Source organism: Cryptomeria japonica, chromosome 4 (assembly GCF_030272615.1).
Source record: "Cryptomeria japonica chromosome 4, Sugi_1.0, whole genome shotgun sequence".
Taxonomy (NCBI): domain Eukaryota; kingdom Viridiplantae; phylum Streptophyta; class Pinopsida; order Cupressales; family Cupressaceae; genus Cryptomeria; species Cryptomeria japonica.
In genome coordinates, this window is record NC_081408.1 from 461,975,635 (window position 1) to 461,989,576 (window position 13,942).

Genomic DNA, 13,942 nt, shown 5'->3' on the forward strand with positions numbered 1-13,942 from the left:
AAAATAGTAAATGGAAATAAATAGCTATTCAGACAAGTCTCTAAGATTTAATGCTACACTCAAGTATCAACATCAGGTTCAAGATTTGCTCAAATATTTTGTAATTTTTTGGATGTAGCACTTCTCAAGAAAAATTTCAAATAATGGCACACCTTTATCAATTTTTTTTTTCTATCAAGAACTAAGATATTGGACGAATACTCCTTGTGAAAAATTAAATGGTGAAAGACATTGAAAATTAAATTTTCCTTCATATCTCTTCCACTAATGGCACGATGATCAAGGGAAGGGAGTTATCATACTATTTGTAGACACTTTAAGTCTACACCACATTTGTTCCCCGTTTTTAACCTTTTTGCAAAATTTTGTCCTATCCATTCCTCGATTAGATTGATCCCTTGCCTTCCCATTTTAGGTATAGGATTGAATTTCACCCTTAACCTTACCCCTCTTGCATCAGAACTTTCCCTTGTCACTCTTGCAACGACATTTTACCTAATTGCGTCCAAATTAGGGTTTTTTACCCCTAGTTTGACCCTCCTGTTCAAACTGTTTTACACCTATTTAGATTCTTCTCCTCTCATCCCACTCCTGGTGCAAAAGTTGCATTTTGAACCCTTCTTTAGCCCCATTGCATCATATTTTTCCCCTCTCGCTTCGGCAGTGTCCGTTTTGACCATTTTCTCCATCTCGCTTTTAGGGTTTTGAGGTCTTCTTTTTAGGGTTTCACCGCTTCCCGCCTTCCATTTTTTATCCCATTGGATCCCCTTTATTGCCTAGTCATATGTGAAAGTTGCATTTTGACCTCTTTTTTAGTCCCATGATGTTGCATTTGTTCTCATACTGTCCGGTGACCCGTTTTGACTTGGTTTACTTCATATTGCTCGGTTTTACCTGGTTTGCCCTAATTTGCAGTTTTTCACTCGAATCGCGTCTTTTTCTTTCTAACATTTCCCATTCTTTCTAATTTCATCTATTTTGACTCAACTTGACTTAATTTGACCCTAATCAATCTTCGGACACCAGTTTGACTTTTTTTGTTTTCCTTTTTAGGTTTAATTAATTTATTAATTAATTAAGCACCTTTTTACTAATTATTCTACCCTATTTTTGTCATCGAACCTCTTCCCCTTTTAAAATAAATAAAATAATATTGCATTATTTGATTAATTTTGATTTATCCCCTTTAATTAAATAATTTTAATTAATTAATTAAAGCTTCATTCATAACCTATAGTTGAATAATTCATTTTAATTATTCAATTATCTAATTATGTCTTCAAATTAAATAAATATCTTTATTTATTTAATTTTTCTAATTATTTTCTCGAATCAGGATAATGTTTTCTTTTTCAAATTTTTAATTGAAAATATCTTTCCAATTTCGAAAATGACAACTTTGTCTCATGAATTATCTTTGATTTTTTGAAAATCCTAAATATCTCATTAATTTCAATTTTTAATTCGAAAATGAGGTATGCATCCCCAAAAAAAATCTTTTTTGCAATGTCATTGCTTTTTCCTTTTTCTCCTTCATCCTTCTTGGAATGGCAGCTATGTCATGTGCTCAATCTTGTGGGTCCATCTAACCAAAAATCTTTTCGATCCTGCTCGTCTATCGAGTCTTCAATTTCTCTATAAATTGAGGACTCCCCTTCGATCAAATCATCTAGTTTGCAAGTAGTTTCATTCTGTCACATTTTTGAACAATCATCTAGTTTTAGTGTTATTATTTGAGATTTTGCAAAGTTCAAGAGCTCAATGAAAAGTACAAAATAGAGACAAAATATTGATAGGAATAAACTCTATTCTACCAAGATGAAATACTGATCAACTGAATCATCAATAAAATTACATACAATGTAGATGAGCCTTCTTATATAGGCAAGGCTATATGGATATGTGAGCACACAAACATGACATGTGGCTCAATAAGAAACAAGGGTAGGTAGGGATAAGTAGGGGTAGGTAGGAGAAACAATATAATATTCCACAAGAGGTGGATCATCCACCGAATGTGGAATGTAACAACAAGATAAGACCACAAAAGGTAGAAATTCTCCTACAACACACTATCCCAATGTGGCACAAACACCCAAGTGTCTCATACCCAAACTACTATGAAATGCATGTACCCAAGTAAACTTAAGTAAGGTGTAATAATATCCAAGATGAATAAATAATTACACCAACACCCCCCCTTAATTGCAGCTTAGGGGAATGCACTTAAGTCTACATTGCAACTAAGCAATGCAAGATGGGTCCCGACTACTAGGCCATGTTACGTACCCATGTACAAATGAAAATGCATGCAAACCAATGCAATCTCTCATAAAGTGAGGAAAGAGAGAAAAACCCAATGGGAAAAAACCCTCCCCCAAAAGAGATATGAAAACTATATAAAAAGTCTCCCCCATCTAAGAGAAGAAGAGAAGCTAGGTAGCCCCCTCTCAATGTAGAATCTGCACCAATGGTAGAAGCTCGAAGATGTATGAAGAAACTACTCCATGAATGACGAACATCATTCCTTCCCTTGGGAAGAAACAAAAACAAAGGTGTATCCATGAAGTCTCCCCAATCATGAAGGGAAGATGTAGGAAAAAAACTCATGATGAATGAAGTCTCTGAAAACAGCCCAAGTGTCCCCATGTCAATGTTGAAAGATACCCCCTCCAAAGGTGGTGAAATGCTCCAGACTACTGAAAAAGGCACTCCAAAATCTAGTGGAGATGAATGTAGAACAAGTCCTAAAGACTCACATGTATCCTCTAAGGATAAAGAGACCTCCTCCAACTGTTGTACAAAAGTATCCACAATCATATCAACCTCGAAAGAATGATCATGTAGAGAATGAACAAGAGGGTCAGAGTGCTCCCTCGCAACAATCGAAGAAGGATCATCTTCATCAAAGAGAAGATGAATATCATCAATGATGTCTCCCAAATCTGCAATGTAGTACTCCACAAACAAACTTGCAATGTCCATCAAGTAGTCATCCCAATGAACTGAAGCTGGAAGACAAGGAATATCTTATTGCACTGAATCACAGGAAGGAAAAATTGTCGCACTAGTTGCATCATCAGGTGTAATAGGTAATGTGATATCAAGAGGAGGAGATGAAATGCATGGCTCAAGAATGGGGTCACATGTGAGAAACCCCAAGTTCAAGTACCCAAAGTTCTCCTCAAAATCTGAATCATCATGTGAGGAATCAACCTCATCAATAGGACCAAAATGTGAAAAGGAGTAAAACCGTGATGCATGATCAACCACCCCAATCGCAATGATAGCTCTAGTCTCCAAGTCTCTAATGATAACTGAATCAAGTGTGAACTCCACAGTTTTCCTAGTTTTCCCATGTGTGATTTGATATATGGAAAGAAGATTGATTGTCAAATGGGGTACACACAACACATCATTGAAGGAGTTAGCCTCAATGTAAATAGATACTTTCCCAATCACATCCATGTATGTATGATTGCCCATCAAAATATGTGGCATGGTGCAAGGCTCAAATGAAGAGAACATAGACTGTGAAGATTCCATATGATGAGAAGCCCCTGAATCTAGAAGCCATCCCCTTGAATCATGACTTGTAGTACTACAAAGAGCTTGTCCCTTTCCTTTATCTGTCCCAAAAGAGTGATCCTTTCCTTTATCCTTTTCTTTGGAAGCTGAAGTAGACATTCTAGAAGGTAGGTTGATTATGTTCTTTTCAAGAAGATGCTTCTACTCATCAATATCCTTCTTGTATTAATGGTGTTCATCATGTCCTGACTTCTTGCAATATGCACCAAAAAGATTGTCCTTATATGATTTCCTCTTAGACGAGGATGTAAAATCACCTTGTTGTGGAGAGGATGATTGTGCTCCATCTTGTTGTGGTTTTGACTTAGGTTCCTTTTGATTCTTGCCTTTTCCTTGATTGCTTTGATTCCCTTTATTAGCCACCAAAGCTTGTGACTTTGAAGATTTGAGAATCCCCATCTTGGTCAACTTAGATTGCTCAAGTATCAACATCTCCGTGAATGCATCAAAGGAGGGATAAGTCTATGAGGAACCTTGAGCTAACCTATGGGTGTGAAAGCTAGATACAAAGGCTGAATACTTTAATGGAAGCTTGTCCAACAAGTTATAGACCAATTGAGCATCGTTTTTGTCAATTCCATGATCATTTAGCTTTTCTCTTAGCTCATTTTCTCTTGTGACATAATCTTGGACTATATCAAAATCCTTGGGATGCAATGTTGTGAGTTCACTATCAATCTTGTAGCCCTTAATCTCATCAACTTGGCCATACAATTTTTCATAAATATCCTAAGCCTCTTTGATTGTAGTACACTTATCAATGTGAAATATGAGGTCATTTGATACATATTTTCTCAAAGTTCCAAATGTCATAGCATTATTAGTGAGCCATTCAATTTGAGCATTAGGATCAGCCTTAGGATCAGGTGGTGTTGTAATAGTTCCATTTACATAATGAATGAGTACTTTTTCCATTAGTTTACTCCATGCCTTTACCTTCCATGATGCATAATTATGAGGAGTTAAAAGTGGAAATTTAGGAGAACCCATAGCACCAAAATGAAAAACCAAGATAGAGAAAGACACAATCACACAAGACCCCCCCAAAAAAAAAAATTCAATCAAGAAACCCCCCAAAAAATGACGATTTGGTATTTTATACTTAATGCGAGTACAATGGGTCACTTGCAAAACTAAGCAAGGTGGAATTATGATTTCAATCTTACAACTGCCTCAAATAGGCTAAAAGAGACTCCCACAAATACTGCAAGTGATCTAATTGAGATCCAAGCAAAAATACAAGTACCAAATAGGTCAAAAATGACCAAATATTGAAAGTACAATTTCTACTCAAAATCACTACAAACTAATAGCATATTATGAAATTAGATGAAAAATTATACACTTTAAAAAAAAACGGCACCTGAAAAGGAGGTCGTATGACCCCAAACGAAGCCTCTGAAGTTGCAAAATTTGGGATTAGACAGGTACAGTCATGAAAATCTTCAAATTCTTAAAAAATGCATCCATCAAAATCATAAAATTCCTCCACCACTATGAAGAGCATGAAATTATAGCCCATTTCAAAAAAAATTGCACCAAAAAAAGAGCAAAAATGAGCAAGTTGCGGCCATTTGAAGTTGGACTACAAATTCAAAAAAGCAAATGAGAGGGGGTCCAAAAGTTTTCAAAAATCGCTGACATGGGCTGACGTCCGCATTTTACTGCATTAAAATTGATGATCATATGCCTGCCAAAATGACCATCGCACCCCCTCCATAGGTTGTCCGTATGATGATGGCATGTTACTATATGGATGCTGATGTGGCACTGTACGAATGATGATGTGGCAGTCACATGGACTGTTGATTGTGATAATGACGTGGCATCCATACGTTGATAGGGATTGCTAAGTGAGCTACCAACTGTGCAATCATACATGGATGGGGACCAATCAGTGAATGACACATGGCGACAAGGTGTGGGGCCAAATGGCGGCCTATGTGGCAGAGATGGCAACGAAAGTACCACCGCGTGGCGGTGGGCCGGAGCAGTGGTCACCATCGGGGAGGTCATCGTCGGCCAGGGAGAAAAATAGCAGTGGTATGAGGAGAAGTCATCGAGGACCAAGTGGTCTGGAGAGCAGGACAGGTGACGTGAGCATGGGGTCGGCCGGGGAGGAGCCTGTGAAGGAGTTCTCGACTGGAGAGACTGTCAGAGAAATTCTGGGGGCCGAGCACACGCTTCTTGGACTGGAAGGAGGGTTGTCGGGCGAACCTCAGAGGCACGGTGGATGACGTCGACACCAAAAAGGAGAGACCAGATAGAACGCAGGGGCCGGAGTGGTACGGGTCTGCAGAGCGGTGGAGCCCGGGGTGTACGACAGATGAGACAAAGTGCCTGCAGAGAATTAAATATGCGGTACAAAATTTTGATAATCAAATTAGTCGAGAGGTAGTTATTTTTAACAAACCCTAATTAGGGTTTCATTTTTTAATCCCAGTCGTTGATTTGAAATTAATCCTGGCCATTGAATTGTAATTGATGAGCCTATAAATTGAGTTTGCCCCTCATTTGTAAAACATGGGAGCATGTTGCAAAACATGTTGAGATAAGCTAATTGTTGCTTACGACTGCCAAAGTAATAAGTAATGCATTGTTCAAATTGATGGTGATTACTTCTCTTATTTTGGATTTTGTATGGTTCTTATCCCTCATCTAGTTTAAATTTTATTTCATGTATGTTAGACAAATGCAAGATCTAATAAGTGTTGATTAATAGTGAATCTTCCACGCATACTTTTGATGAACAGATGATTTTTGTTCATTGTGTAAAGTTATTTTGAGCTTACTTTTTGAATGCTTAACTTCCGTTTCGGTAAATATTGTTCGATTTGATAGTAGTTATTCATGATGTGAAAATCATAAGCACATCCCTTGAAGATTGCACCCGCTTTGTGTAGTTGTTCTCTTGAATTCTTAGGAATAGATTAGAATTTCTAAACCCTTATCTCCTTTTCAATTTTCTAGAAGTCCATGATCCAAGACCCAAACGATAGAGCTTCATTGTCTAGACCTTCATTGTGAATTGAACGAGCCAAGCGCAAGTCCCTTTGTGTATTACTAGCAATCACAACGCCCATTGAGCTTATCCACACATCAAGACCTGGCAAAAAGAAACCTTGGAGTTGCCATATGATATTCTCACAATCTTAGCATACACGGTGATTTTGTTCAAGAGAGGATAGAGTGTCTTTGGACATTTTATTATGTGTTCAGTGGGTAATAAAACGCACACCAACAAAAAAATTTCCCCTCTTTGAGATAATGTGATTCAGAGAGTTGTTTCAAATAAAATTTAAAAAAAGAAAAAAAAACATGCCTTAGTAGACCAAGGGAGTACCCTATGAGACACTCGGTTTGTTATATTGGATACTTTGCAATATCGACACTCTTTTGATGATGAACCAAGCCTGTGTTCTCAACCTATGAGATAGACACTATGTACTTTGTTAAAGCTCATGATGATATATATCATATGCCTATTCTAGATGTTGCAATTTTTATAATGTGCATGATTATGAGAATGCGTTTTCATTATATGTATGAAAATGGAAACGATGTCTATTATGTATGATATGCAAACTAAGACATGATACCAAACTAACACGTTGTGGATGCAAGATGGATATGGGACGAGTAAGTCGGACGATACCTTGCTTTCATTCATGCACCTTTGGCGATAGAGAGCTTTTATTTTAATATGGCAAAACGGATACATCGCATTGTGACATTTAAGGTTAGAGTGAAAGTGCAATCCTTTTGCAAGAGGAACATATACATTGTAGACAAGGAACGTAGCCATGATATGTTTTGAAAAATCTGGTTGTATATCAAGGGTTGAGGTATGTGCATTAGTCATGAAATGACGAAACCAACAGACACCCAAGATATACATGATTTAGAACATCATGAACAACATCCCACAAACAGAAAACAATAACAAAAGAGGTCATAAACCATCCTAGTCATTCTCACCACTTAATGATATCCTCAAATAACATAGGAACATGACCAAAGATAAATCAATAAAAGATAAGACTCACTAGACCAAGCGAGCCAACAACCATTCTGATCTTGTTGTCAAAGTTGATAGTTTGATGTTTGTGTTTGATAGGATGATCATGATGTTTGGTTTCAGGAATGAAGTACCTCGTTTAAGACGGATATTGTCTGGTTTCGAGTATACCACACCATATATAAGACACATGATAGTTGATAAAGGACTGATAATGTTGATTGATTGATACGACAAGTTTGACATGTCTGACTTGTTGAGGCTATTGATAGTTTGTCAATTGAAATGTGATTGGTTAAGCGCAACGTTATGAGTTTTTTGCCCGTGTCTACTAAAATATCTATCTATGTGCAAAAGGACGGGTTTATTGCTTAGTTTTTTAATTGTTTGGACATTTTTTTGGATTTTGTGTTTTTCAAATGTTTTGGAGATTTCTTCAGGATCATTTGTGAATGCTTTTGGGTTCATTTTTTCAAGACATTTTGAAATTTTTACGATTTCTTCAGGACATTTTCAATTTTTAGAGATTTTTCCAAGACATTTTGCAATTTTTAGGATTTTTTCAGGACATCTTGCAATTTTTAGGATTTTTTCAGGATCATTTTGCATTTTTTTTGGAATTGTTCAGGACATTTTTAAGCTATGTACATGTTGCATCCTTTGTTTACATAGCGAGAAGGACTCCCTTTATTGATCATGATAAAGAAGATGACCCTAGTGTCTAGAAAGGCAAGGACATTATGGATGGATGAATGGACTGACAGATCATAAATGGATAGAGGAAAGAGAATGAGAGCTTATGATGGCATTCAAGTTGCTTTGATTGACAAGGATTGTTCAGCAATGGGATAACATGTTTTTACCAAGCTAAGGGATTGGACATGCCAAGATAAGATGATAGCATGGTGCATTGGATGGTGTGTGGTCCATACAAAGGGACATGTCAAGAGGTTTTTTGAAACCATTGTATTTTTTTGTATTCTTCTTTTTCTCCTTAGCATTAATTAAGATCAAGAAATCAATTTGGAATATGGGTAGAGATAGGATATAGAGAGGACAAGCAAGATAAAAAATGGATAAGGGATATCAATAGGATCGAGGCACGATAAGTGAACCAATATGGACAAAAGGGACGTGGACAAGGTGAAGCAAATAGGACATGTGGTGCTTAGAAAGATCCTTAGCCTTGATAAGATCAAATATAGAAAAGGCAATATGGACATGATGGACGAAGGACAATGAAGGACGATAGGATAGGATGCACTAGGAGAGCTAGAATGTAACTTGCCCCCAAGTATGGATCACAAGAGGATGAAGGATTACGCATGACACATGTTTGCCAAATTTATCATGGTACTTGCCCAAGGCACCTATTTGCTAGGTTTTCACTAGTGGACGGATTACTTCTCTTTACTATTTTATTTTTTAGATCCCTTTTTCAAGATCTTTTTTCTTTTTTTTTAGATATTTTTCGAAAGACAATGGATGGATGATAGGACATAGAGGAAGGACTCAAGCATCTTGTTGTTTGGATGGTACCCTAGAAACATGTGTTGCAATAGACCATGGCAATGAAGGTATGCTCAAAGGCGTTGATAGGATAATAAAATGGATGATTGGATGAAATTTATGCAAAGTGTTGGATAAGAGGGATGGAAGAGTGGAAAAAAGGTGTTGGATAGGATAAGAGGGATGGAAGGGTGGAAAAAAGGTGTTGGATAATGGATGAGGTGTGCATGAGTAGAGGAAAATACTAGCAAGATCAGCATTGGCACACACCTTGAGGGGTGGTGGAGTAAGGAAGGAAAAGTGAATTTTGGATTTGGAGTTTTTGATGGAATGGCTATGCATTTTATGATATAAGGATCCAAAATAGATTTGAAAGGTGGAAGGCATTTTGGAGGGATAGCAATTTTGGATGCCTACTTTGATTTTCCTTTATGATGTTGTGCTTTGAGAATCCGCTTGGGAATCCACATGATTTTTTACTTTTCTTTATTTTCTAGTTCCTTGGAATGTATTGCTTGTACAATGGACTTAGGAATCCATATGGCCTTTGAATTTTCTCTCTTTTTTGCAATAGGCCTTTGTGGCCATCTAAAAATTTCTTTTTCTTTTTCTTATGGATCATATTATGCTTTCTTTTTACATGTCGATTAGATGGGACATGTTGATCCTCAAATATATGTAGATTTTTGGACTTATGAATTTTGTTCTTGGCATCCAAATTACTTCTAGAGGGAATGGAATTTATGGGTGGATAGGGATGATATGAAGATATTCTAGATGGGTTGATATAAGTAGATGGTGGGAAGGTTCTCAGACATCTGTGCCTTTGTTGATCTTGATCTATGATAGGATATATGTATTGTAAGCTAGTGGATGAAGGAATGCATGGACCTAAGATGGATGGATGGAATGGAGACTTTGATTTCGTTATATTAGGACCCAAAATGGATTTAAAGGAGGAGAAATATGCATGTTTGGATATGGGATTTAGCAAGGGTATCAACGTCTTGAGAGTGAGCCACGTAGCCAAGGCCATAACCATCAAGATTTGCTTTGATATAGAGGGGTTCTAAAATGCCTTGTTCATGTAGGCCTAACCGTTTGCCTTGATAATGCATGCTTGGACAAATCTTTTTACCAATGGGGTACTTTTTATTTTTGGAACAAGACATGAGTCCATTTTGAGGAGGATATGGTATGGAAGAAATGATAGGCTCGTGGAGTAAATCGGATCGGATAAAGGTGGAGGATCTCACTTGATATGTAGGGGGTTCATGAACAACTTGCGTGCAGGTGTTGGGATCATGAGGGGAACTAGGAGGAATGGTAGGTTCATCTGGTGAGATGAAATCTTGTGGGAGACATGGAGGAGTATGACATGGAGATGAAGGGATGAAGGGATCTTGGTAGGGATCTAGAGGAATAATGAGATCTTGTTTAGGATATGAAGGGAAAAGGATACATTGATCTTGACTTGGAAAGGGGATCATGGGACTCCATTGTCAGTGTGTTTTTCTCCTCATTTTGAATGGAATCATTAGGAAGGATGGAAGGGACATCATGGTCTTGCTTAGGAAAGGGATCACCTTGGATGGGATGGTTAGGGACAATGCGAACATCAAAAGAAATGAGATCTTGGTCAAATTTTGGATGCAATGGGAAAGTTGTAAGATCTTGATCTTGATCAATTTCGAGACGTATTTCTTTATTCTCTTGATCATCCTCTTGACATGGTTTGGACTTTGCAAATGTCTAGGGGATTCTGGGAAGGAATCAATGTTTTGACACGAGGGTGATGGACTTTGTGGGGGATTCTTTGGAATAGGAATATATGGTGTGATTGGGTCTTGAATTTTTGAAGCAAGGAAGGGACTAGCATCATGAATTGGATTAACTTGGAAGCCTACTATGGATAGCCCTTGGGAGGTCGCATCATTGGATAGAGATGGTGGAAGACTCTTGTGAAACTTCAGGGGATGAGGAAATGGTGGGAGATATGGGGGCCACTTTAGGATCAATTTTTTGATGGGAAGAGCCATTGCTACACATGGGTAGATGATCATGTTCTGAAATAGTCTCTTGTGTCCAACTTAGTTGTTGAAGCAAACTATCGAGAAATTCAAGTTAGCTTTTTTTTTGTTTGGATGATCTTGTGTATGATATCACTTTGACATTTGTGTATTGCAAGATAGTTGTTGATTGACCTTGTTGCATGATAGGTGACACATTGACCACATTTGATTGATATCCAAAGGGCGACGTGTTTGTAATTACACTTGCGTACATTTGGTACACCCTTGGTGATGTGTTTAAAGACATAGGAGGATATTCGTTAATAGTTGGTGTGATCGAAGGAAAAATTGGTTGTGTAGTTGTATGTGACCTTGCAGGTAGGGGTTGACTTGTTTGTACAATTACTTGTGGTACTGGGGGTTGCGTTGACTGTTGGACTTGCATTATTGGCAAAGGATGATGTTGTTGTTGTCCATGTTGTTGCAACGATGCTATTAATATTTGTTGTTGTGTTGCTGGTTGAGTCATCTGACATTGAAATCTAGGAACTTGTGGTATCTATTGTTTATATTGTGGCACATATTGGTGTACTTGTTGAAATTGTGGGTCAGTTGATATCGCTCGATGATTGGTTGTTGTTGTGTCATTTGATGTGTTGGCCCAAAATTTTGATAAGCTTGGAATTTCTGAGGCTAATATTGGATGTCTTCTTGCATAGTTGGATGTGTTTGTTGTTGACATTGGTTTCTCATGTTTATTTGTGAGAGGGATGGTATGTCTAATTGTGTAATAAGAGCTCATACGTCAACTAGCTCTAAGTTTGTATTCGAACCTCTAAATTTTTAGAATAGTTTGGACATCTGGGATCTACTCTCTTCACTTTTTTTAACCTTTTGTTCCAATATCCCTATTTCTTGAGCTAGTTTCTCTTCAAGTGATGGAGAAATAGGTATGACATTTGTTTGTTGATGATAAGTTTGATGCACGTTTTGGGACATGTACATGTTAGATTGATTGTTTGTTTGCAATGGCATGGTCCCATGAGAATAGGAAGTTTGATAAGGCTAATGATGTCTCCTAGAAGTTTGACAACTTGTTTCAACCATTGCACTATATGCCATTTTTGGGATTTTCGAAGTTTAGGAATGAAATGCAATGCAACTAAGGGATGGAAAATGCAACCATATTCTTTTGGATTTTGAGAATTTTGACGACCAAATGCAACCTATATTTTTTGGATTTTCAAGACTTAGATTAAGGAATAAGAAGATGCAATCCTAAAGGATGTCAATGCAACCTATGTTTTTGGGATTTTCAAGACTTGGAAAATCTTAAGACTACAAGTCTACAGGTATAACCCTGAGAAATTGGTATGAAGTCATGACCTTGATAGGACAAAAGGACAAATTGACAAAGTCTCACCTATCGCTTGGATACTAAGCTAGGCTTGATTGGATAATGACTAATAGTGGATAAAACTTCTTGATAAGGTAGTGACTTCTAGACAATGACGTAGGGTTTGATCTAAGACTTGAAATTTTTGGAATTTTCAAAAAGTTTAATTTTTAGGATCTAAGTGCAATGTGAAGAAAGGTTATGATGTGTTCTAAAGGGGAAAAAAAATGGACTAATGTGACAACTTTGGATTTGGACTAGGGAAAATCCTAATTTTGAAGATAATCCAAACTGGAGATGATGATTTGACCTTATGACTTATGAGGATACGGCTATGCAAAAATTTATCCTAAAACCAAATGGGATTGATATGAACAATGCTAGGATGAACCTAGAGACTAGGGAGGATAATGATCACTAAGAGATTATACTAAAATGATATGGGTTAATGCAAAGATGACTCAGACTTGGGATAATGACAATGATATGCGAATGAATGCAATTAAGGATAATGGCAATGAATCCTAAACCAAAGGATAATGACAATGATATGGAAATGCGCCTAAACCATGGATAATGACAATGATATGGAAATGAGCCTAAACCAAGGATAATGATAATGATGCTGATAGATCTAAGATGAAACCTATGTTTGGTTAAAACAATTTTTTGATTTTGGAGACAATTTTTAGATGTTTGCAATGTTTGAGTTTGACTAGTTGGACAAGTTTCTTTGTTTGATTGTTTGGAACGTTTGAAATGTTTTGGACAAGTGTTTGGATTTTGATTGCATGGAATGTTTGAAGTTTTTGAAGTGTTTGGATTTTTGGAAAAGATTTGTCTTTGTTTTGTAGCCGCTTGATTTTGACTATGAAATGAACACATTCAAGTACAACCCTAGGTCAGGCAAAGACAAGATCGAGCGCATGACAGAGCTGCCATTCAAGGAAGGATGAAAGAGAAAAAGGAAAAAGTGATGACATTGCAAAAAAGCTAATTTTTGGGGATGCTTACGGCATTTTTGAATTAAAAATTGAAATTAATGAGATATTTAGGATTTTCGAAAAATCAAAGATAATTCATGAGACAAAGTTGCCATTTTCGAAATTGGGAAAATATTTTCAATGAAAATTTTGAAAAAGCAAACATTATCCTCATTCGAGAAGATAATTAAGAAAATTTAAAAATTAAGATATTTAATTAATTTGAAGACATAATTAGATAATTGAATAATTTTAATGAATTATTCAACTACAAGTTATAAATGAACCTTTAATTCATTAATTCATTAAAATTATTTAATTAAAGGGGATAAATTGAAATTAATCAAATAATACAATATTATTTAATTACTTTTAAAAGGGGAAGAGGTTCGCTGACAAAATTAGGATACAATAATTAATAAAAAAGGGGCTTTAT